General features: G+C 48.3%; 1 pseudogene; it reads right to left on the reverse strand.

The window, feature by feature from the left end:
• The window catches only part of LOC133128185 (adhesion G protein-coupled receptor L2-like), a 96,961-nt pseudogene that overhangs the window by 75,544 nt on the left and 2,979 nt on the right, over positions 1 to 18,438 (reverse strand).

Consider the following 18,438-nt stretch of genomic DNA (forward strand, 5'->3'; position numbering starts at 1 on the left):
TTCCTGCCAAAAGACTGTTAAATTACAAATGTGGTTAAACACTGTATACAACCCAGCTGCAGCACTACTGAAACAAATCACATCTCCATACATGCACCAAGGAAAGCAGCAGAACAGATCACAGTGCATCACGCTGGTTAGGGCGTATGAAGCAGAACAGGTCACAGTGTGTCACACTGGTTAGGGAGTATGAAGCAGAACAGATCACAGTGTGTCACGTGCATTAGAGCGTATGAAGCAGAGATAATGCTTCTGAAGAGGCTCATTATGAGGAGCGTGTTTTTCATGTGCAGTCACACGCAGACTCCTGAAGATCACATCGCTTAACCTCGCCCCATTTCAGGCAGCAGCCCAGCGTAGTGTGTACAGACTATTTAGCATAATGATTTCTCAAAGACATGTTATAACATATATAACATATACATATATAACAAATATATATTATCCACATGAATATATTAGAACATTTATATCAAAACACTGAATTAAAGGGAAAGGGAAACCAAAATAAGTTAAATTATGCAGCAGAAATATATAAAATTGAAGATGAAGAAACCCATTGCATTTTTGTTACTTTACTATGCGTTTAAATTCCTGTCAACTTTCTACACCAATAACAAAGCAACCATGTTACCACGTAAAACAGACACAAAAGTCAGAACAGGACTGGGCCCTGTTTCACAAAGCAGGATTACCGAGTTAGCTGGACAACTGGGCCCTCTTCCACAAAGCAAGATAACTCCACCCTCCCAAATGTGGAACATGGACTGAAGTAAGAAGAGCTGTTCCAGGTTTGTGGGTTTTACTAGTGCAGTTATCCAGCTGTGCAGGTGTTGTAGGGGTGTGGGGAAGACTGTGCGGGTGTAGTAGGGGTGTGGGGCAGACTGTGCGGGTGTTGTAGGGGTGTGGGGCAGACTGTGCGGGTGTTGTAGGGGTGTGGGGCAGACTGTGCGGGTGTTGTAGGGGTGTGGGGAAGACTGTGCGGGTGTTGTAGGGGTGTGGGGCAGACTGTGCGGGTGTTGTAGGGGTGTGGGGCAGACTGTGCGGGTGTTGTAGGGGTGTGGGGCAGACTATGTGGGTGTTGTAGGGGTGTGGGGCAGACTGTGCAGGTGTTGTAGGGGTGTGGGGCAGACTGTGCGGGTGTTGTAGGGGTGTGGGGCAGACTGTGCGGGTGTTGTAGGGGTGTGGGGCAGACTGTGTGGGTGTCCTCATTCTTCTAGATCTCTCTGCTGCCTTCGACACTGTGGATCACTCCATCCTCCTGTCTGCCCTGTCAGCAACGGGCATCTGTGGCACAGCCCTGGACTGGATTGAGTCCTACCTCTCTGGTCACTCCTTCCAGGTTGCCTGGGCTGGTTCGGTATCGACACCTCGGCCCCTCGCCACAGGAGTTCCCCAGGGCTCAGTCCTTGGCCCACTTCTTTTTTCTCTTTACACTCGCTCCCTTGGCCCTGTGATCACTGCACATGGGCTATCCTACCACTGCTACGCGGACAATACCAAACTCTTCGTCTCGTTCCAGCCGTCTGATACGCAGGTTTCAGCCCGTATCTCTGCTTGCCTGAGGGACATCCAGAGCTGGATGGACAACCACCATCTAAAGCTCAACCCAGGTAAAACTGAAATGATATTCATCCCTGCTAATACCTCTCCCCATCTGGATCTCTCCATTTCCCTCGGGGATACCACACTCACGCCGTCACCCAGTGCAAGGAACCTCGGCGTGGTGATGGACAGCAGACTGTCCCTTTCCGAGAACATTGCGGCGGTGACCCGGTCTTGCAGGTTCTTCCTATACAACATACGGAGAATCCGCCCCTTTCTCACCCCCTACTCGACCCAGCTCCTGGTCCAAGCGATGGTTCTGTCCCGCCTGGACTACTGCAATTCCCTCTTGGCTGGCCTCCCAGCGTCCGCCATCAGACCCCTCCAACTCATCCAGAATGCAGCAGCTCGTCTGGTCTTCAACCTTCCCAAATACTCACACGTCACCCCCCTGCTTACTTCCCGCCACTGGCTGCCTGTCATGGCTCGCATCAAATTCAAAACATTGGTGCTAGCCTTCCAAGCAGTTAAAGGGTCTTCCCCAGCTTATCTGCAAAAAATCATCAGACCCTACACCCCTGCCAGACCTCTTCGTTCAGCCTCCACAGGCCGCTTGGCACCTCCCCCTCTCAGAACCTCCACCTCACACTCACGACTACTGACTGTTCTGGCTCCACGGTGGTGGAGCGAACTCCCCGTTGAGGTTAGAACTATAGAATCTCTCCCCACCTTCAAGCGCAAGCTGAAGACACACCTCTTCAAGCAGCACCTCTCCCCATCCCTCCCTACCTCCCTGTGAACCTTAATTGTTGTCTCTGTGACTTGCTTTGTGTATCCGTATTTTTAGTTGGCTAGGTAAGCAGTGTTTGAATAGTTAACTTTGGTCACTTTTGCTCTGTTTGTTTGTTTGTTTGTTTGTTTGTTCAAAAAAAAAAAAAAAAAAAAAAAAAATGGCCCTTGTCCTTATCTTTGTTGTACAGGTAGCAGTTGAAATTGTACTTCCCTCTAGGGTCTTTCAGCGAACTTATCCCTGGTTATGGGTATGCACTTTGTTGTACGTCGCTCTGGATAAGAGCGTCTGCCAAATGCCAATAATGTAAACGTGGCTCTCACCTGAGAACACGGCCACCCCGGCTGCCCTTTCCTCTGCCTTCTCTTTTTCCCACACACCCAGATCCTCTGGCAGAGGAGGTGGCACAGGTCTCCTAATCTCATCCTCATGGAGATCTAGTGTCTTCTCCTCATCCCTCTCCTTCTCCTCTTTTGAATTTCATGCGGTCTCTGTTACTCTGCCGTGCAAACTGTTTGTTATTGTTGTTTATCGCCCCCCGGGTACTCTGGGAAACTTTTTGGATGAGATGGACATCCTCCTCAGCTCCTCACCTGTCAATGACACCCCCCTGATCCTCCTGGGTGACTTCAACCTCAACTCAGAGTCCACCCAGTCTACCTTTCTCTCCCTCCTCTCTTCTTTTGACCTTACCCTCACTCTTTCCCCTCCCAACCACAAAGCAGGCAACCTTCTTGACCTCATCTTCACAAGGAGCTGCACAACAACCAACCTCTCTGTAACACCACTCCATATATCTGACCACTCTTTCATCTCTTTCTCTCTTCCACTCTCCTCTAACACCCATCCATCTCTCCCACCATCCACTGTCACCTGTCGACGGAACCTACGCCACCTGTCTTCCTCCACCCTCTCATCTACAATCCTCTCCTCCCTACCATCTGCGGAGTCTTTCTCTCAACTGTCTACCGATGATGCGGCTACAACTCTCATGTCCTCCCTCTCATCTTCCTTTGACTCTCTGTGTCCCCTCACCACCAAACTAGCTCGGGCCTCCCCACCCAGTCCTTGGCTTTCTGATGCTCTACGAGCTGTCCGAACCGAACTGCGGGCGGCGGAGAGAAAATGGAAAAGGTCCTGTCTCCCCAGTGATATGGCTTCCTTCCATGCCCTCTTATCATCTTTCCATTCCTCTGTCTCTCTAGCTAAATCTTCCTTCTTTCACTCGAAAATTAACGCGGCCGCCTCTAATCCCCGCAAACTGTTTTCAACTTTCTCCTCTGTTCTGGCCCCCCCTCCCCCCCCACCCCCCTCATCACTCACACCTGATGACTTTGTCTCCTTCTTTGAAAAGAAGGTCGATGCTATTCGCAATTCCTTCTCCGAACCCTCCACCCCTGCTGACCCTCCTACCCTCCCCAACTCCCTAACCTCCTTTTCTCCCCTCTCTGACGCCGACACACTGAAACTCCTTACTTCCCACCGCCCAACCACCTGTCCTCTTGACCCCATCCCCTCTCCCCTCCTACAATCTATATCGGAGGACATTCTCCCTTTTCTCTCCTCTCTAATCAACACCTCCCTCTCTTCCGGCACCATGCCCTCTTCCCTGAAGAGGGCCAGAGTCACTCCCCTCCTCAAAAAACCTACTCTCGATCCCTCTGCCCTGAACAACTACCGGCCTGTCTCTCTTCTTCCCTTTCTCGCTAAAACCCTGGAACGGGCGGTCTGCTCCCAACTGTCCACTTATCTTCTCCACAACAATCTCCATGACCCCAACCAGTCTGGCTTCAAGAGTGGCCACTCCATTGAAACCGCCCTGCTCGCGGTCACTGAGGCACTCCACTCTGCTAAAGCAAAATCCCTCTCCTCTGTCCTCATCTTCCTCGACCTGTCAGCCGCCTTCGATACAGTCAACCATGAGATTCTGCTCTCATCGCTGTCTGGGATGGGTGTCACAGGTTCTGCACTCGCTTGGTTTTCCTCCTACCTCTCTGGTCGCTCCTACCAGGTGACTTGGAGGGGCGCACTCTCAGACCCTCAACCCCTACGAACTGGAGTCCCGCAGGGCTCGGTTCTTGGGCCTCTCCTCTTCTCGCTATACACCATGTCTCTTGGTTCTGTTATCTCTTCCCACGGCTTCTCTTATCACTCGTACGCTGATGACACCCAACTCTTCATTTCCTTCCCCCCCCGACACCCAAATCACCACTCAGATCTCTGCCTGCTTGGCTGATATCTCTGCGTGGATGACTTCCCATCACCTGAAGCTCAACCTTGCCAAAACTGAGCTTCTCTACATCCCTGCTAAGTCCTCTCCGTCAATCGACCTCTCACTGACTGTGGAGGACTTTGTAGTTTCCTCCTCCCGTACGGCAAAGAATCTTGGGGTGACTCTTGATAACTGCCTCTCCCTGGCTCCACAAGTATCCTCCACTGACAGAACCTGCAGGTTCTTTCTGTTTAATATACGCCGCATCCGTCATTTCCTGATGGAGAAAGCCACCCAGCTCCTAGTCCAGGCGCTCGTCATTTCCCGCCTGGATTACTGCAACTCCCTCCTAGCCGGTCTCCCAGCGTGCGCCATCAAGCCCCTCCAGCTGGTCCAGAATGCTGCAGCCCGCTTGATCACCAGTCAGCCCAGGTCGGCTCATGTCACCCCGCTTCTCATTGGCCTCCACTGGCTTCCTATTGCCGCACGCATCCGATTCAAGGCCCTAGTGTTGGCATTTCAGGCTGCTAAGGGGACTGCCCCACATTACATACAATCCCTGATCACTCCCTACTCCCCAGCTAGACCACTCCGGTCTGCCAGCTCTGGTCGCCTTACGGTTCCCTCTCTACGGGCACCTGGCGGTCGAGCTGCACGTTCACGCCTGTTTTCCGTTCTGGTTCCTCAGTGGTGGAATGACTTGCCTACCGCTGTCAGGACAGCAGAATCCCTCCCCCTATTTCGCCGCAGACTCAAAACACACCTCTTCAAACTGTACCTTAGTCCTCCCTCCTGATTTACCCCGCCCCCCCTTCTGATACCCCTATTTACATTTACATTTTAGTCATTTGGCAGACGCTTTTAATCCAAAGCGATTTACAAGTGCATAGGTTCTACCACAAGTCAAAGCATCACATCCAGAACTAGAAAAATACACCTGGACTGCTGTTCTAAACATATAGTCGTCATCATAAGTGCAATTTTTTTTTTTTTTTTTTTTTTTTTTTGAGGGGGGGGTTAGACAGGGATAGGGGTATCAGAAGGGGGGGGCGGGGTAAATCAGGAGGGGGGACTAAGGTAGAGTTTGAAGAGGTGTGTTTTGAGTCTGTGTCGAAATAGGGGGAGGGATTCTGCTGTCCTGACAGTGGTAGGCAAGTCATTCCACCACTGCGGAACCAGAACGGAAAACAGGCGTGAACGTGCAGCTCGACCGCCAGGTGCCCGTAGAGAGGGAACCGTAAGGCGACCAGAGCTGGCAGACCGGAGTGGTCTAGCTGGGGAGTAGGGAGTGATCAGGGATTGTATGTAATGTGGGGCAGTCCCCTTAGCAGCCTGAAATGCCAACACTAGGGCCTTGAATCGGATGCGTGCGGCAATAGGAAGCCAGTGGAGGCCAATGAGAAGCGGGGTGACATGAGCCGACCTGGGCTGACTGGTGATCAAGCGGGCTGCAGCATTCTGGACCAGCTGGAGGGGCTTGATGGCGCACGCTGGGAGACCGGCTAGGAGGGAGTCCCTGTCTAACCCCCCCCCCCACCAAAAAAAAAAAAAAAAAAAAAAAAAATAGCACTTATGATGACGACTATATGTTTAGAACAGCAGTCCAGGTGTATTTTCCTAGTTCTGGATGTGATGCTTTGACTTGTGGTAGAACCTATGCACTTGTAAATCGCTTTGGATTAAAAGCGTCTGCCAAATGACTAAAATGTAAAATGTAAAATGTAATGTAATGTAATGTAATGTAATGGGTGGGGCAGACTGTGCGGGTGTAGTAGGGGTGTGGGGCAGACTGTGCGGGTGTTGTAGGGGTGTGGGGCAGACTGTGCGGGTGTTGTAGGGGTGTGGGGCAGACTGTGCGGGTGTTGTAGGGGTGTGGGGCAGACTGTGCGGGTGTTGTGCGACTCAGAGACACATTCAGACGGGATAATGAAAGAAGTGGGGGTGTAATTAAGCGGTCTGTGGGGAAGATTCTCTGGGGGAGAGGGTGTCAATCTGTTTGTTTTTCTCTGTAATCTGAGATGTATGTGCAGGGTTAGGGTTAGTGTAATCTGAGGTGTATGTGCAAGGTTAGGGTTAGTGTAATCGGAGGTGTATGTGCAGGGTTAGGGTTAGTGTAATCTGAGGTGTATGTGTAAGGTTAGGGTTAGTGTAATCGGAGGTGTATGTGCAGGGTTAGGGTTAGTGTAATCTGAGTTGTATGTGCAGGGTTAGGGTTAGTGTAATCGGAGGTGTATGTGCAGGGTTAGGGTTAGTGTAATCTGAGGTGTATGTGCAAGGTTAGGGTTAGTGTAATCTGAGGTGTATGTGCAGGGTTAGGGTTAGTGTAATCTGAGGTGTATGTGCAGGGTTAGTGTTAGTGTAATCTGAGGTGTATGTGCAGGGTTAGGGTTAGTGTAATCGGAGGTGTATGTGCAGGGTTAGGGTTAGTGTAATCTGAGGTGTATGTGCAGGGTGACTCCTTAACTGCAGCTGTTGGGCTCACATTTTAGCAGAGAGACTGAGCAGTGAACAATATAGCTGAGAGAAAACCAGCCCCACACACACTACATCTCACAGAGAAACCAGCCCACAGTCAGAGGCAGTGTGAGGAGGTGTTGGGTTAGAGACAGTGTGAGGAGGTGCTGGATTAGAGACAGTGTGAGGAGGTGTGGGGTTGAGGTTGGGCTTACCATGGCAGAGGCCCAGCTGGAGCACAGTGAGCAGCAGAGAGAGGCTGAGACGCCCCCCCACACAGTCCGCCATCGGTCCCGCCCCCGCGCTCCCGCAAATCACAGCTCCCAGGAACAGCAGGCTGTACCCACCCTCATCCACACACACGCATGTCAGCTCTTCCTGCGCCCACACCTGCAAAACAGCACAAGGACCAATCAGAGCACAGTTCTACAGGGAAAGGACCAATCAGAGCACAGTTCAACAAGGAAAGGACTAATAAGGATATAAAAAAGGATGAACTGAGGAAAATGCAGCAGAAAAAAATGATCAATCAGGACACAGTCAGCCAGGGAAAGAACCAATCAGGCTTGAGCTCTACTATTAAAAGGAACTGAGGACTAAGTTGCTCAATTTCCTCCTAACCCAAGATTTAACCCAAGAACCCCTTTACCTGTTTGTGTGTGTGCACAGTGTGTTCAGTGCGTGTGTGTGTGTGTGTGTGTGTGTGTGTTCAGTGCGTGTGTGTGTGTGTGTGTACAGTGTGTGTTCAGTGTGTTGTGTGTGTGTGGGTGTACAGTGTGTTCAGTGTGTGTGTGTGTGTGTGTTCAGTGCGTGTGTGCGCGCGCGCGTGTGCGTTCAGTGTGTGTGTGTGTGTGTGTGTACAGTGTGTGTTCAGTGTGTTGTGTGTGTGTGTGTGTTCAGTGCGTTCAGTGTGTTGTGTGTGTGTGTGTGTTCAGTGCGTTCAGTGTGTTGTGTGTGTGTGGGTGTACAGTGTGTTCAGTGTGTGTTTAGTGCGTGTCGGCACGCGTGTGTGTGTGTGTTCAGTGCATTCAGTGTGTGTTTTCAGTGTGTTCAGCGTGTTCAGTGTGCGTGTGTACAGTGCATTCAGTGTGTGTGTTCAGCGTGTTCAGCGTGTGTGTGTTCAGTGTGTTCAGCGTGTGTGTGTGTGTACAGTGTATTCAGCGTGTTCAGCGTGTGTACAGTGTATTCGGCGTGTTCAGCGTGTGTGTACAGTGTATTCGTTGTGTTCAGCGTGTGTGTGTGTACAGTGTATTCGGCGTGTGTGTTCAGTGTGTTCAGTGTGTGTGTGTACAGTATGTTCAGCATGTGTGTTCAGCGTGTGTGTGTGTACAGTGTATTCAGCGTGTGTGTACAGCATGTTCAGTGTGTGTGTGTGTGTGTACAGTGTGTTCAATGTGTGTGTTCAGCGTGTGTGTATTCAGCGTGTTCAGCGTGTGTGTGTTCAGTGTGTGTGTTCAGTGTGTTCTCAGCTTATTTACCTTCCCAGGCCACACCTGCACTTCCTCGCCCCCTAGACACCCGAGATACTGGCATCGCCCCAGCAACAGCCCTCCATCACCCCGGCAACAACCCCACACCCGCCCCCTGTGTCTTCCTCTCTTTCATTAGGGTTTCATTCTTTCACACACACTCTCTCACACACACACACACACACACACACACACACACACACACACACACACACACACACACACACACATATACATATACATACACATGTACATATACTCACACTCACACATACAGTGGTGTGAAAAAGTGTTTCCTGATTTCCTATTTTTTTGCATGTTTGTCACACTTAAATGTTTCAGATCATCAAACAAATTTAAATATTAGTCAAAGACAACACAAGTAAACACAAAATGCAGTTTTTAAATGAAGGTTTTTATTATTAAGGGAGAAAAAAAATCCTAACCTACATGGCCCTGTGTGAAAAAGTGATTGCCCCCTAAACCTAATAACTGGTTGGGCCACCCTTAGCAGCAACAACTGCAATCAAGCGTTTGCGATAACTTGCAATGAGTCTCTTACAGCGCTGTGGAGGAATTTTGGCCCACTCATCTTTGCAGAATTGTTGTAATTCAGCCACATTGGAGGGTTTGAGCATGAACCGCCTTTTTAAGGTCATGCCGCAGCATCTCAATAGGATTCAGGTCAGGACTTTGACTAGGCCACTCCAAAGTCTTCATTTTGTTTTTCTTCAGCCATTCAGAGGTGGACTTGCTGGTGTGTTTTGGATCATTGTCCTGCTGCAGAACCCAAGTTCGTTTCAGCTTGAGGTCACGAACAGATGGCCGGACATTCTCCTTCAGGATTTTTTGGTAGACAGCAGAATTCATGGTTCCATTTATCACAGCAATCTTCCAGGTCCTGAAGCAGCAAAACAGCCCCAGACCATCACACTACCACCACCATATTTTACTGTTGGTATGATGTTCTTTTTCTGAAATGCGGTGTTACTTTTACGCCAGATGTAATGGGACACACACCTTCCAAAAAGTTAAACTTTTGTCTCGTCAGACCACAGAGTATTTTCCCAAAAGTCTTGGGGAACATCAAGATGTTTTCTGGCAAAATTGAGACGAGCCTTAATGTTCTTTTTGCTCAGCAGTGGTTTTTGTCTTGGAACTCTGCCATGCAGGCCATTTTTGCCCAGTCTCTTTCCTATGGTGGAGTCATGAACACTGACCTTAACTGAGGCAAGTGAGGCCTGCAGTTCTTTGGATGTTGTTGTGGGGTCTTTTGTGACCTCTTGGATGAGTCGTCGCTGCGCTCTTGGGGTAATTTTGGTCGGCCGGCCTCTCCTGGGAAGGTTCACCACTGTTCCATGTTTTCCATTTGTGGATAATGGCTCTCACTGTGGTTCGCTGGAGTCCCAAAGCTTTAGAAATGGCTTAATAACCTTTCCCAGACTGATAGATCTCATCAACTTTCTTTCTCATTTGTTCCTGAATTTCTTTAGATCTCGGCATGATGTCTAGCTTTTGAGGATCATTTGGTCTACTTCACTTTGTCAGGCAGGTCCTATTTAAGTGATTTCTTGATTGAGAACAGGTGTGGCAGTAATCAGGCCTGGGTGTGGCTAGAGAAATTGAACTCAGTTAAGTTATGTTTTAACAGGGGGGGCAATCACTTTTTCACACAGGGCCATGTAGGTTTGGATTTTTTTTCTCCCTTAATAATAAAAACCTTCATTTAAAAACTGCATTTTGTGTTTACTTGTGTTGTCTTTGACTAATATTTAAATTTGTTTGATGATCTGAAACATTTAAGTGTGACAAACGTGCAAAAAAATAAGAAATCGGGATCACACCACTGTATATATACACACACTCACACTCACACTCACACATATATACACACATATATATATACACACACGTATACATATACATACACATGTACACATAGACATATACACATATACACACACACACACACACACATATACATATATAGTCAGGTCCATAAATATTGGGACATCGACACAATTCTCCTCTTTTTGGCTCTATACACCACCACAATGGATTTGAAATGAAACGAACAAGATATGCTTTAACTGCAGACTTTCAGCTTTAATTTGAGGGTATTTACATCCAAATCAGGTGAACGGAGTAGGAATTACAACAGTTTCTATATGTGCCTCCCACTTTTTAAGGGACCAAAAGTAATGGGACAACTGGCTGCTCAGCTGTTCCATGGCCAGGTGTGTGTTATTCCCTCATTATCTCATTTACAAGGAGCAGATAAAAGGTCTAGAGTTCATTTCAAGTGTGCTATGCGCATTTGGAATCCGTTGCTGTCAACTCTCAATATGAGATCCAAAGAGCTGTCACTATCAGTGAAGCAAGCCATCATTAGGCTGAAAAATCAAAACAAACCCATCAGAGAGATAGCAAAAACATTAGGTGTGGCCAAATCAACTGTTTGGAACATTCTTAAAAAGAAAGAACGCACCGGTGAGCTCAGCAACACCAAAAGACCCGGAAGACCACGGAAAACAACTGTGGTGGATGACAGAAGAATTCTTTCCCTGGTGAAGAAAAACCCCTTCACAGCAGTTGGCCAGATCAAGAACACTCTTCAGGAGGTAGGTGTATGTGTGTCAAAGTCAACAATCAATAGAAGACTTCACCAGAGTGAATACAGAGGGTTCACCACAAGATGTAAACCATTGGTGAACCTCAAAAACAGGAAGACCAGATTAGAGTTTGCCAAACAACATCTAAAAAAGCCTTTACAGTTCTGGAACAACATCCTATGGGCAGATGAGACAAAGATCAACTTGTACCAGAATGATGGGAAGAGAAGAGTATGGAGAAGGAAAGGAACTGCTCATGATCCAAAACATACCACCTCATCAGTGAAGCATGGTGGTGGTAGTGTCATGGCGTGGGCATGTATGGCTGCCAATGGAACTGGTTCCCTTGTATTTATTGATGATGTGACTGCTGACAAAAGCAGCAGGATGAATTCTGAAGTGTTTCGGGCAATATTATCTGCTCATATTCAGCCAAATGCTTGATTACTCATTGGATGGCGCTTCACAGTGCAGATGGACAATGACCCGAAGCATACTGCAAAAGCAACCAAAGAGTTTTTTAAGGCAAAGAAGTGGAATGTTATGCAATGGCCAAGTCAATCACCTGACCTGAATCCGAATGAACATGCATTTCACTTGCTGAAGACAAAACTGAAGGGAAAATGCCCCAAGAACAAGCAGGAACTGAAGACAGTTGCAGTCGAGGCCTGGCAGAGCATCACCAGGGATGAAACCCAGCGTCTGGTGACGTCTATGCGTTCCAGACTTCAGGCTGTAATTGACTGCAAAGGACTTGGAACCAAGTATTAAAAAGGGAAAGTTTGATTGATGATTGTTAGTTTGTCCCATTACCTTTGGTCCCTTAAAAAGTGGGAGGCACATATACAAACATATACAATACCCTCAAATTAAAGCTGAAAGTCTGCAGTTAAAGCATATCTTGTTCGTTTCATTTCAAATCCATTGTGGTGGTGTATAGAGCCAAAAAGATGAGAATTGTGTCGATGTCCCAATATTTATGGACCTGACTATACATATACATATATATATACTGTATATACACTCACTTTATTAGGAACATTTACACTTTATTAAACCTACTTATTCATGGGATTATCTAATCAGCCAATTGCGTGGCAGCAGTGCAATGCATACAATCATGTAGATACAGGTCAGGAGCTTCAGTTAATCATGGAATGATTGTTGGTGGCAGACAGGGTGGTTTGAGTATCTCAGAAACTGCTGCTCTCCTGGGATTTTCATGCACACTAGTCTCTAGAGTTTGCAAAGAATGGTGCAAAAAAACCTTTAAAAAAACCAGTGAGCAGCAGTTCTGCAGACAGAAACACCTTGTTAATGAGACGTCAGAGGAGAATGGCCAGACTGGTCAAAGCTGACAGATAACCACACACTACAACAGTGGTATGCAGAAGAGCATCTCCGAACACACAATGCATCATAACCCCAAGTGGATAGGCTACAGCAGTAGAAGTAAAAAAATAAGTATAATAAATACCGAATAAAGTGCTCACTGAGTGGATATATAGTGTGGACAGAATGACAGGTAAGAATCTTTCCCCTCCTGTATCAGCGGCAAAGTCACAATCACTGATTCTGGGTTGTGCTAGAGATTTCTAACTTTTATAAGGTTTGCTGCCAACTTGTAATCTCTCTCTAAGGCTTTGTAGCATAGTAATTTGTTATGTTGTTGAAAATTAATTTAGCCAATAAAAGCAAGTAATTTATTTTGTACTTTTAGCTGTGCGCTTTGGGATGAATTAATTTCCATCTGGTTATTCATGGACAACTGATGTAACAACGTCTCTCATCATCTCTCAGTCACAGATCACCCTGTCACAGAGTCACAGAGTCACAGATCACCCTGTCACAGAGTCACAGAGTCACAGATCACCCTGTCACAGAGTCACAGAGTCACAGATCACCCTGTCACAGAGTCACAGATCACCCTGTCCCAGAGTCCCAGAGTCACAGAGTCCCAGAGTCACAGAGTCACAGATCACCCTGTCACAGAGTCACAGAGTCCCAGAGTCCCAGAGTCCCAGAGTCACAGAGTCACAGAGTCAGAGTCACAGAGTCACAGAGTCACAGATCACCCTGTCACAGAGTCACAGAGTCACAGAGTCCCAGTCACAGAGTCCCAGAGTCACAGAGTCCCAGAGTCACAGAGTCCCAGAGTCCCAGAGTCCCAGAGTCCCAGAGTCCCAGAGTCACAGAGTCACAGAGTCACAGAGTCACAGAGTCACAGCGTCCCAGAGTCACAGATCACCCTGTCCCAGAGTCCCAGAGTCCCAGAGTCCCAGAGTCCCAGAGTCACAGAGTCAGAGTCACAGAGTCACAGAGTCACAGAGTCACAGAGTCCCAGAGTCACAGAGTCACAGAGTCCCAGAGTCCCAGAGTCACAGAGTCCCAGAGTCCCAGAGTCCCAGAGTCAGAGTCCCAGAGTCCCAGAGTCAGAGTCCCAGAGTCAGAGTCACAGAGTCACAGAGTCCCAGAGTCCCAGAGTCCCAGAGTCACAGAGTCCCAGAGTCCCAGAGTCTCAGAGTCACAGAGTCACAGTCCTCAGACAGACTGATATTCAAACACAGGGCCAAAGTGTACTTCAGTTAATCTTCTTCCCCTTGTACGTGAACTCAACGGCTTTACAGTGAAAACTGAAATCTAGCGACAGAAAAAGATTGTAAATTACAATGTATTTGCACAGTGAAGGACCAGTGGAAACAGTCATGTGTATCGAGAGGGGGAGGGGTTGTGAGGCTAGGGTGGATGACTGACAGGCCGAAAGAGTTTCTTGCTCTCTGACCTCTGACCTCTGAACCCTGGCTTTATTCAAACCACCACAGGGAGAGCCAGAATGTACAAACGGAAAGGCAAACAAAGTGGCTGAAGAATCTACTTCACGGATTAAAAACTAAAAGCCAATAAACACATTTTAGAGATAAATATTTCAAAAGGAGCACTCTGAGGGTGACACTGATGACTCATCCCCATACACACATACATTTACAGGCTTTTAATCCAAGTGCATCGGTTCTTCCACAGGTGAAAAGCATGAAAATCCATAACTAGCAAAACTCAGGGGCCACAATCACAGCTCAGGGGCCCGCCCAATTACAGCTCTGGGGCCCGCCCAATTACAGCTCTGGGGCCCACCCAATTACAGCTCTGGGGCCCACCCAATCACAGCTCAGGGGCCCGCCCAATTACAGCTCTGGGGCCCACCCAATTACAGCTCAGGGGCCCGCCCAATTACAGCTCTGGGGCCGGCCCAATTACAGCTCAGGGGCCCGCCCAATTACAGCTCAGGGGCCCGCCCAATTACAGCTCTGGGGCCCGCCCAATTACAGCTCTGGGGCCCACCCAATTACAGCTCTGGGGCCCGCCCAATTACAGCTCAGGGGCCCGCCCAATTACAGCTCTGGGGCCCACCCAATTACAGCTCTGGGGCCCGCCCAATTACAGCTCAGGGGCCCGCCCAATTACAGCTCTGGGGCCCGCCCAATTACAGCTCAGCAGCAGTAAAGCTGCAGACGTCCTCACTCAGAAACGGCTTTAAGGGCTTTAGTTTGTAAAGGTCACAGAGTCTTAATGCGGATCCAATATAATCCTGCTGTTTTAGTTGAAGTCAAATGGATTATTGCTAATGAAATGTGAAAATGTCTTTTCCGTTTAGCAGCCACATAGAGCACTTCCCTGGCACTCAGAAAGAGAAGGATATGATACTAATATGTCTGGATCAAACCCTGCTACATAACCACCTCCATACGGCAACCTGCCAATCAAGCACCCATCAATCACAGCCCCACACACTGCACAAGGCTAGTGCAAAAACAGGTAATGTTTTAGACCACAGACGGATCACACTGCAGGGTATATCCCCAGAGTTACACACAGAACAGACCACAGACACATCACACTGCAGGGTATATCCCCAGAGTTACACAGTACAGACCACAGACACAACACACTGCAGGGTATATCCCCAGAGTTACACAGTACAGAGTACAGACACATCACACTGCAGGGTATATCCCCAGAGTTATGCACAGTACAGACCACAGACACAACACACTGCAGGGTATATCCCCAGAGTTACACACAGAACAGACCACAGACACATCACACTGCAGGGTATATCCCCAGTTACACAGTACACAGTACAGACCACAGACACAACACACTGCAGGATATATCCCCAGAGTTATGCACAGTACAGACCACAGACACAACACACTGCAGGGTATATCCCCAGAGTTACGCACAGTACAGACCACAGACACATCACACTGCAGGATATACCCCCAGTTACACAGTACAGACCACAGACACAACACATTGCAGGATATATCCCCAGTTACACAGTACAGACCACAGACACAACACATTGCAGGATATATCCCCAGTTACACAGTACAGACCACAGACACAACACATTGCAGGATATATCCCCAGTTACACAGTACAGACCATATACCCAGAGTAAAACACACTCGATCATCAGAGAGACACTAAATGACAGATCTGCTCTTCACAGGAAGAAGAGACTCATAGCCAGGTCAGAGAGTGAGGTCATAAAAAACGGCACTTAAATGTTTTGAAAAGCTACACTCCAGTTCCTGGGGCTACAAAGACAGGAGCTATGACAGTGCTGCAGGAAAGACCAGAGCAAAAGGCCGACCAGCCTCCTTTAATGATAAAGATGCATTCTCATATTTCTCATCCAATCTGGAAGATCCAGATGAGGCGGTGCAAACACACGGTTAGCCTCAACCGGTGACCCCCGCTTGTTTTCTTTGTCTTTCTGAATGGTGTTTGGGCACGTTGTTTACGTTGTTTACGTTGTTTACATTGTTTACTTGGTTTACTTGGTTTACTCGGTTTACGTTGTTTACGATGCTGCAGCTCTCCAGGACCAGGGCTGGGGACCCCAGCACACCCTGCGGCTCTCCAGGACCAGGAGTGAGGACCCCAGCACACCCTGCGGCTCTCCAGGACCAGGAGTGAGGACCCCAGCACACCCTGCAGCTCTCCAGGACCAGGAGTGAGGACCCCAGCACACCCTGCGGCTCTCCAGGACCAGGAGTGAGGACCCCAGCACACCCTGCAGCTCTCCAGGACCAGGAGTGAGGACCCCAGCACACCCTGTGGCTCTCCAGGACCAGGAGTGAGGACCCCAGCACACCCTGCAGCATTTCTCAAAGTTCTGTGCAATTTCCCATTTAAAGGGAACACACCGTTTGGAATGAAGAGGTTGGCCTGATTGCGTTGGGCCTGACAACACAACACCATTTCAAAGCTCTGCGTGTCTACGAGAGAAATGTCTTGTTGCATGAAATACGTGAAATACATGAAACAGAACAGCCTACTGTCAGACATCACGCCTGCAAGAAAAATGTGCTTTGAACAAACAAGCAGCTGAAAGCCAAACCTGCCCGAGGAGGAAATGTTCAATTTAAAACTTAAAATGGGCTAATAGGGTCAAGCAACATGACCATGACGGTTATTATTTCACAAATAAAAAGAACAGAAACAAGGTGCTTTAAGAGGACTGAAGGCAGAGCTGTTCTCCAAGCCTTCGAACAGAAAGGGAATGTATTCAGACCCAGTTTTGCAGTAATTATTTGTAGATTTTATGTGCATTTTACTGCAGGTCTCCATGGAGATTGCGAAGCCGCACCTGATCACTTCATGCTGCTGCGTGAAGGCAGATCATTTTGCAGACGTGGTGGAAATCTGGAAATCCGGGAAGCAATACTTTAGCACAGTGATTCACACACTCCAGGAGTATCCCTGTGTGTGCAGGCTTTCCTTCCAACAGCAGTAGCAATCCCAGAACTTACATTTTTGGACTTGTGTGCCGATAAATACAGGTCTAAAAGTAGTTGATCCTGGTATAGGATCACTGGATGGGCATGCATGCTGCACAGCTACAGCCATTCTGAACGTCAGAGGAGCGACAAAACCAGAGAGTGAGAAATAAAGCCAGCTCTTCATCCATCACATTTTACACCAAATGAAGTCACATTCACGGGCTCACTGTATATGGTTAACATACATCAGAGACCAGCGCAAATCCACACAGAGAAACAGCGTTTGGCATGGGCGAGATAGCCCATGGTGGGAGACACGCAGAAACACGCACGCAGAAACACGCACGCAGAAACACGCACGCAGAAACACGCACGCAGAAACACGCACGCAGAAACACGCACGCAGAAACACAGAAGCAGAAACACACACGCAGAAACACACACGCAGAAACACAGGCACAGAAACACAGGCGCAGAAACACACACACATAAACACACACACAAACACACGCGCAGAAACACACACACATAAACACACACACATAAACACACACACATACACACGCGCAGAAACACAGAAGCAGAAACACACGTGCAGAAACACACGCGCAGAAACACAGGCGCAGAAACACACGCGCAGAAACACACACACATAAACACACACACATAAACACACGCGCAGAAACACAGAAGCAGAAACACACGTGCAGAAACACACGCGCAGAAACACACGCGCAGAAACACACGCGCAGAAACACACGCGCAGAAACACACGCACATAAACACACACACATAAACACACGCGCAGAAACACACGCGCAAAAACACACGCGCAAAAACACACGCGCAGAAACACACACACATAAACACACACACATAAACACACGCGCAGAAACACACGCGCAGAAACACACGCGCAGAAACACACGCGCAGAAACACACACACAAACACACACACATAAACACAGAAGCAGAAACACAGAAGCAGAAACACACACACATAAACACATGCGCAGAAACACACGCGCAGAAACACGCACACATAAACACACACACATAAACACACACACATAAACACACACACATAAACACACACATAAACACACGTGCAGAAACACACGCGCAGAAACACGCAGAAACACACGCGCAGAAACATGCAGAAACACACGCGCAAAAACACACACACAGAAACACGCAGAAACACACGCGCAGAAACATGCAGAAACACACGCACATAAACACACACACATAAACACACGCGCAGAAACACACGCGCAAAAACACACGCGCAGAAACACACGCGCAGAAACACACACACATAAACACACACGCAGAAACACACACACATAAACACACGCGCAGAAACACAGAAGCAGAAACACACGCGCAGAAACACACGCACATAAACACACGCGCAGAAACACACACACATAAACACACGCGCAGAAACACACACACATAAACACACGCGCAGAAACACAGAAGCAGAAACACACGCGCAGAAACACACGCGCAGAAACACGCATGGGAGAACAAACAGACCGACATCTCACACACACACACGCTC

The sequence above is a fragment of the Conger conger genome, chromosome 5 (assembly GCF_963514075.1).
Source record: "Conger conger chromosome 5, fConCon1.1, whole genome shotgun sequence".
NCBI lineage: Eukaryota > Metazoa > Chordata > Actinopteri > Anguilliformes > Congridae > Conger > Conger conger.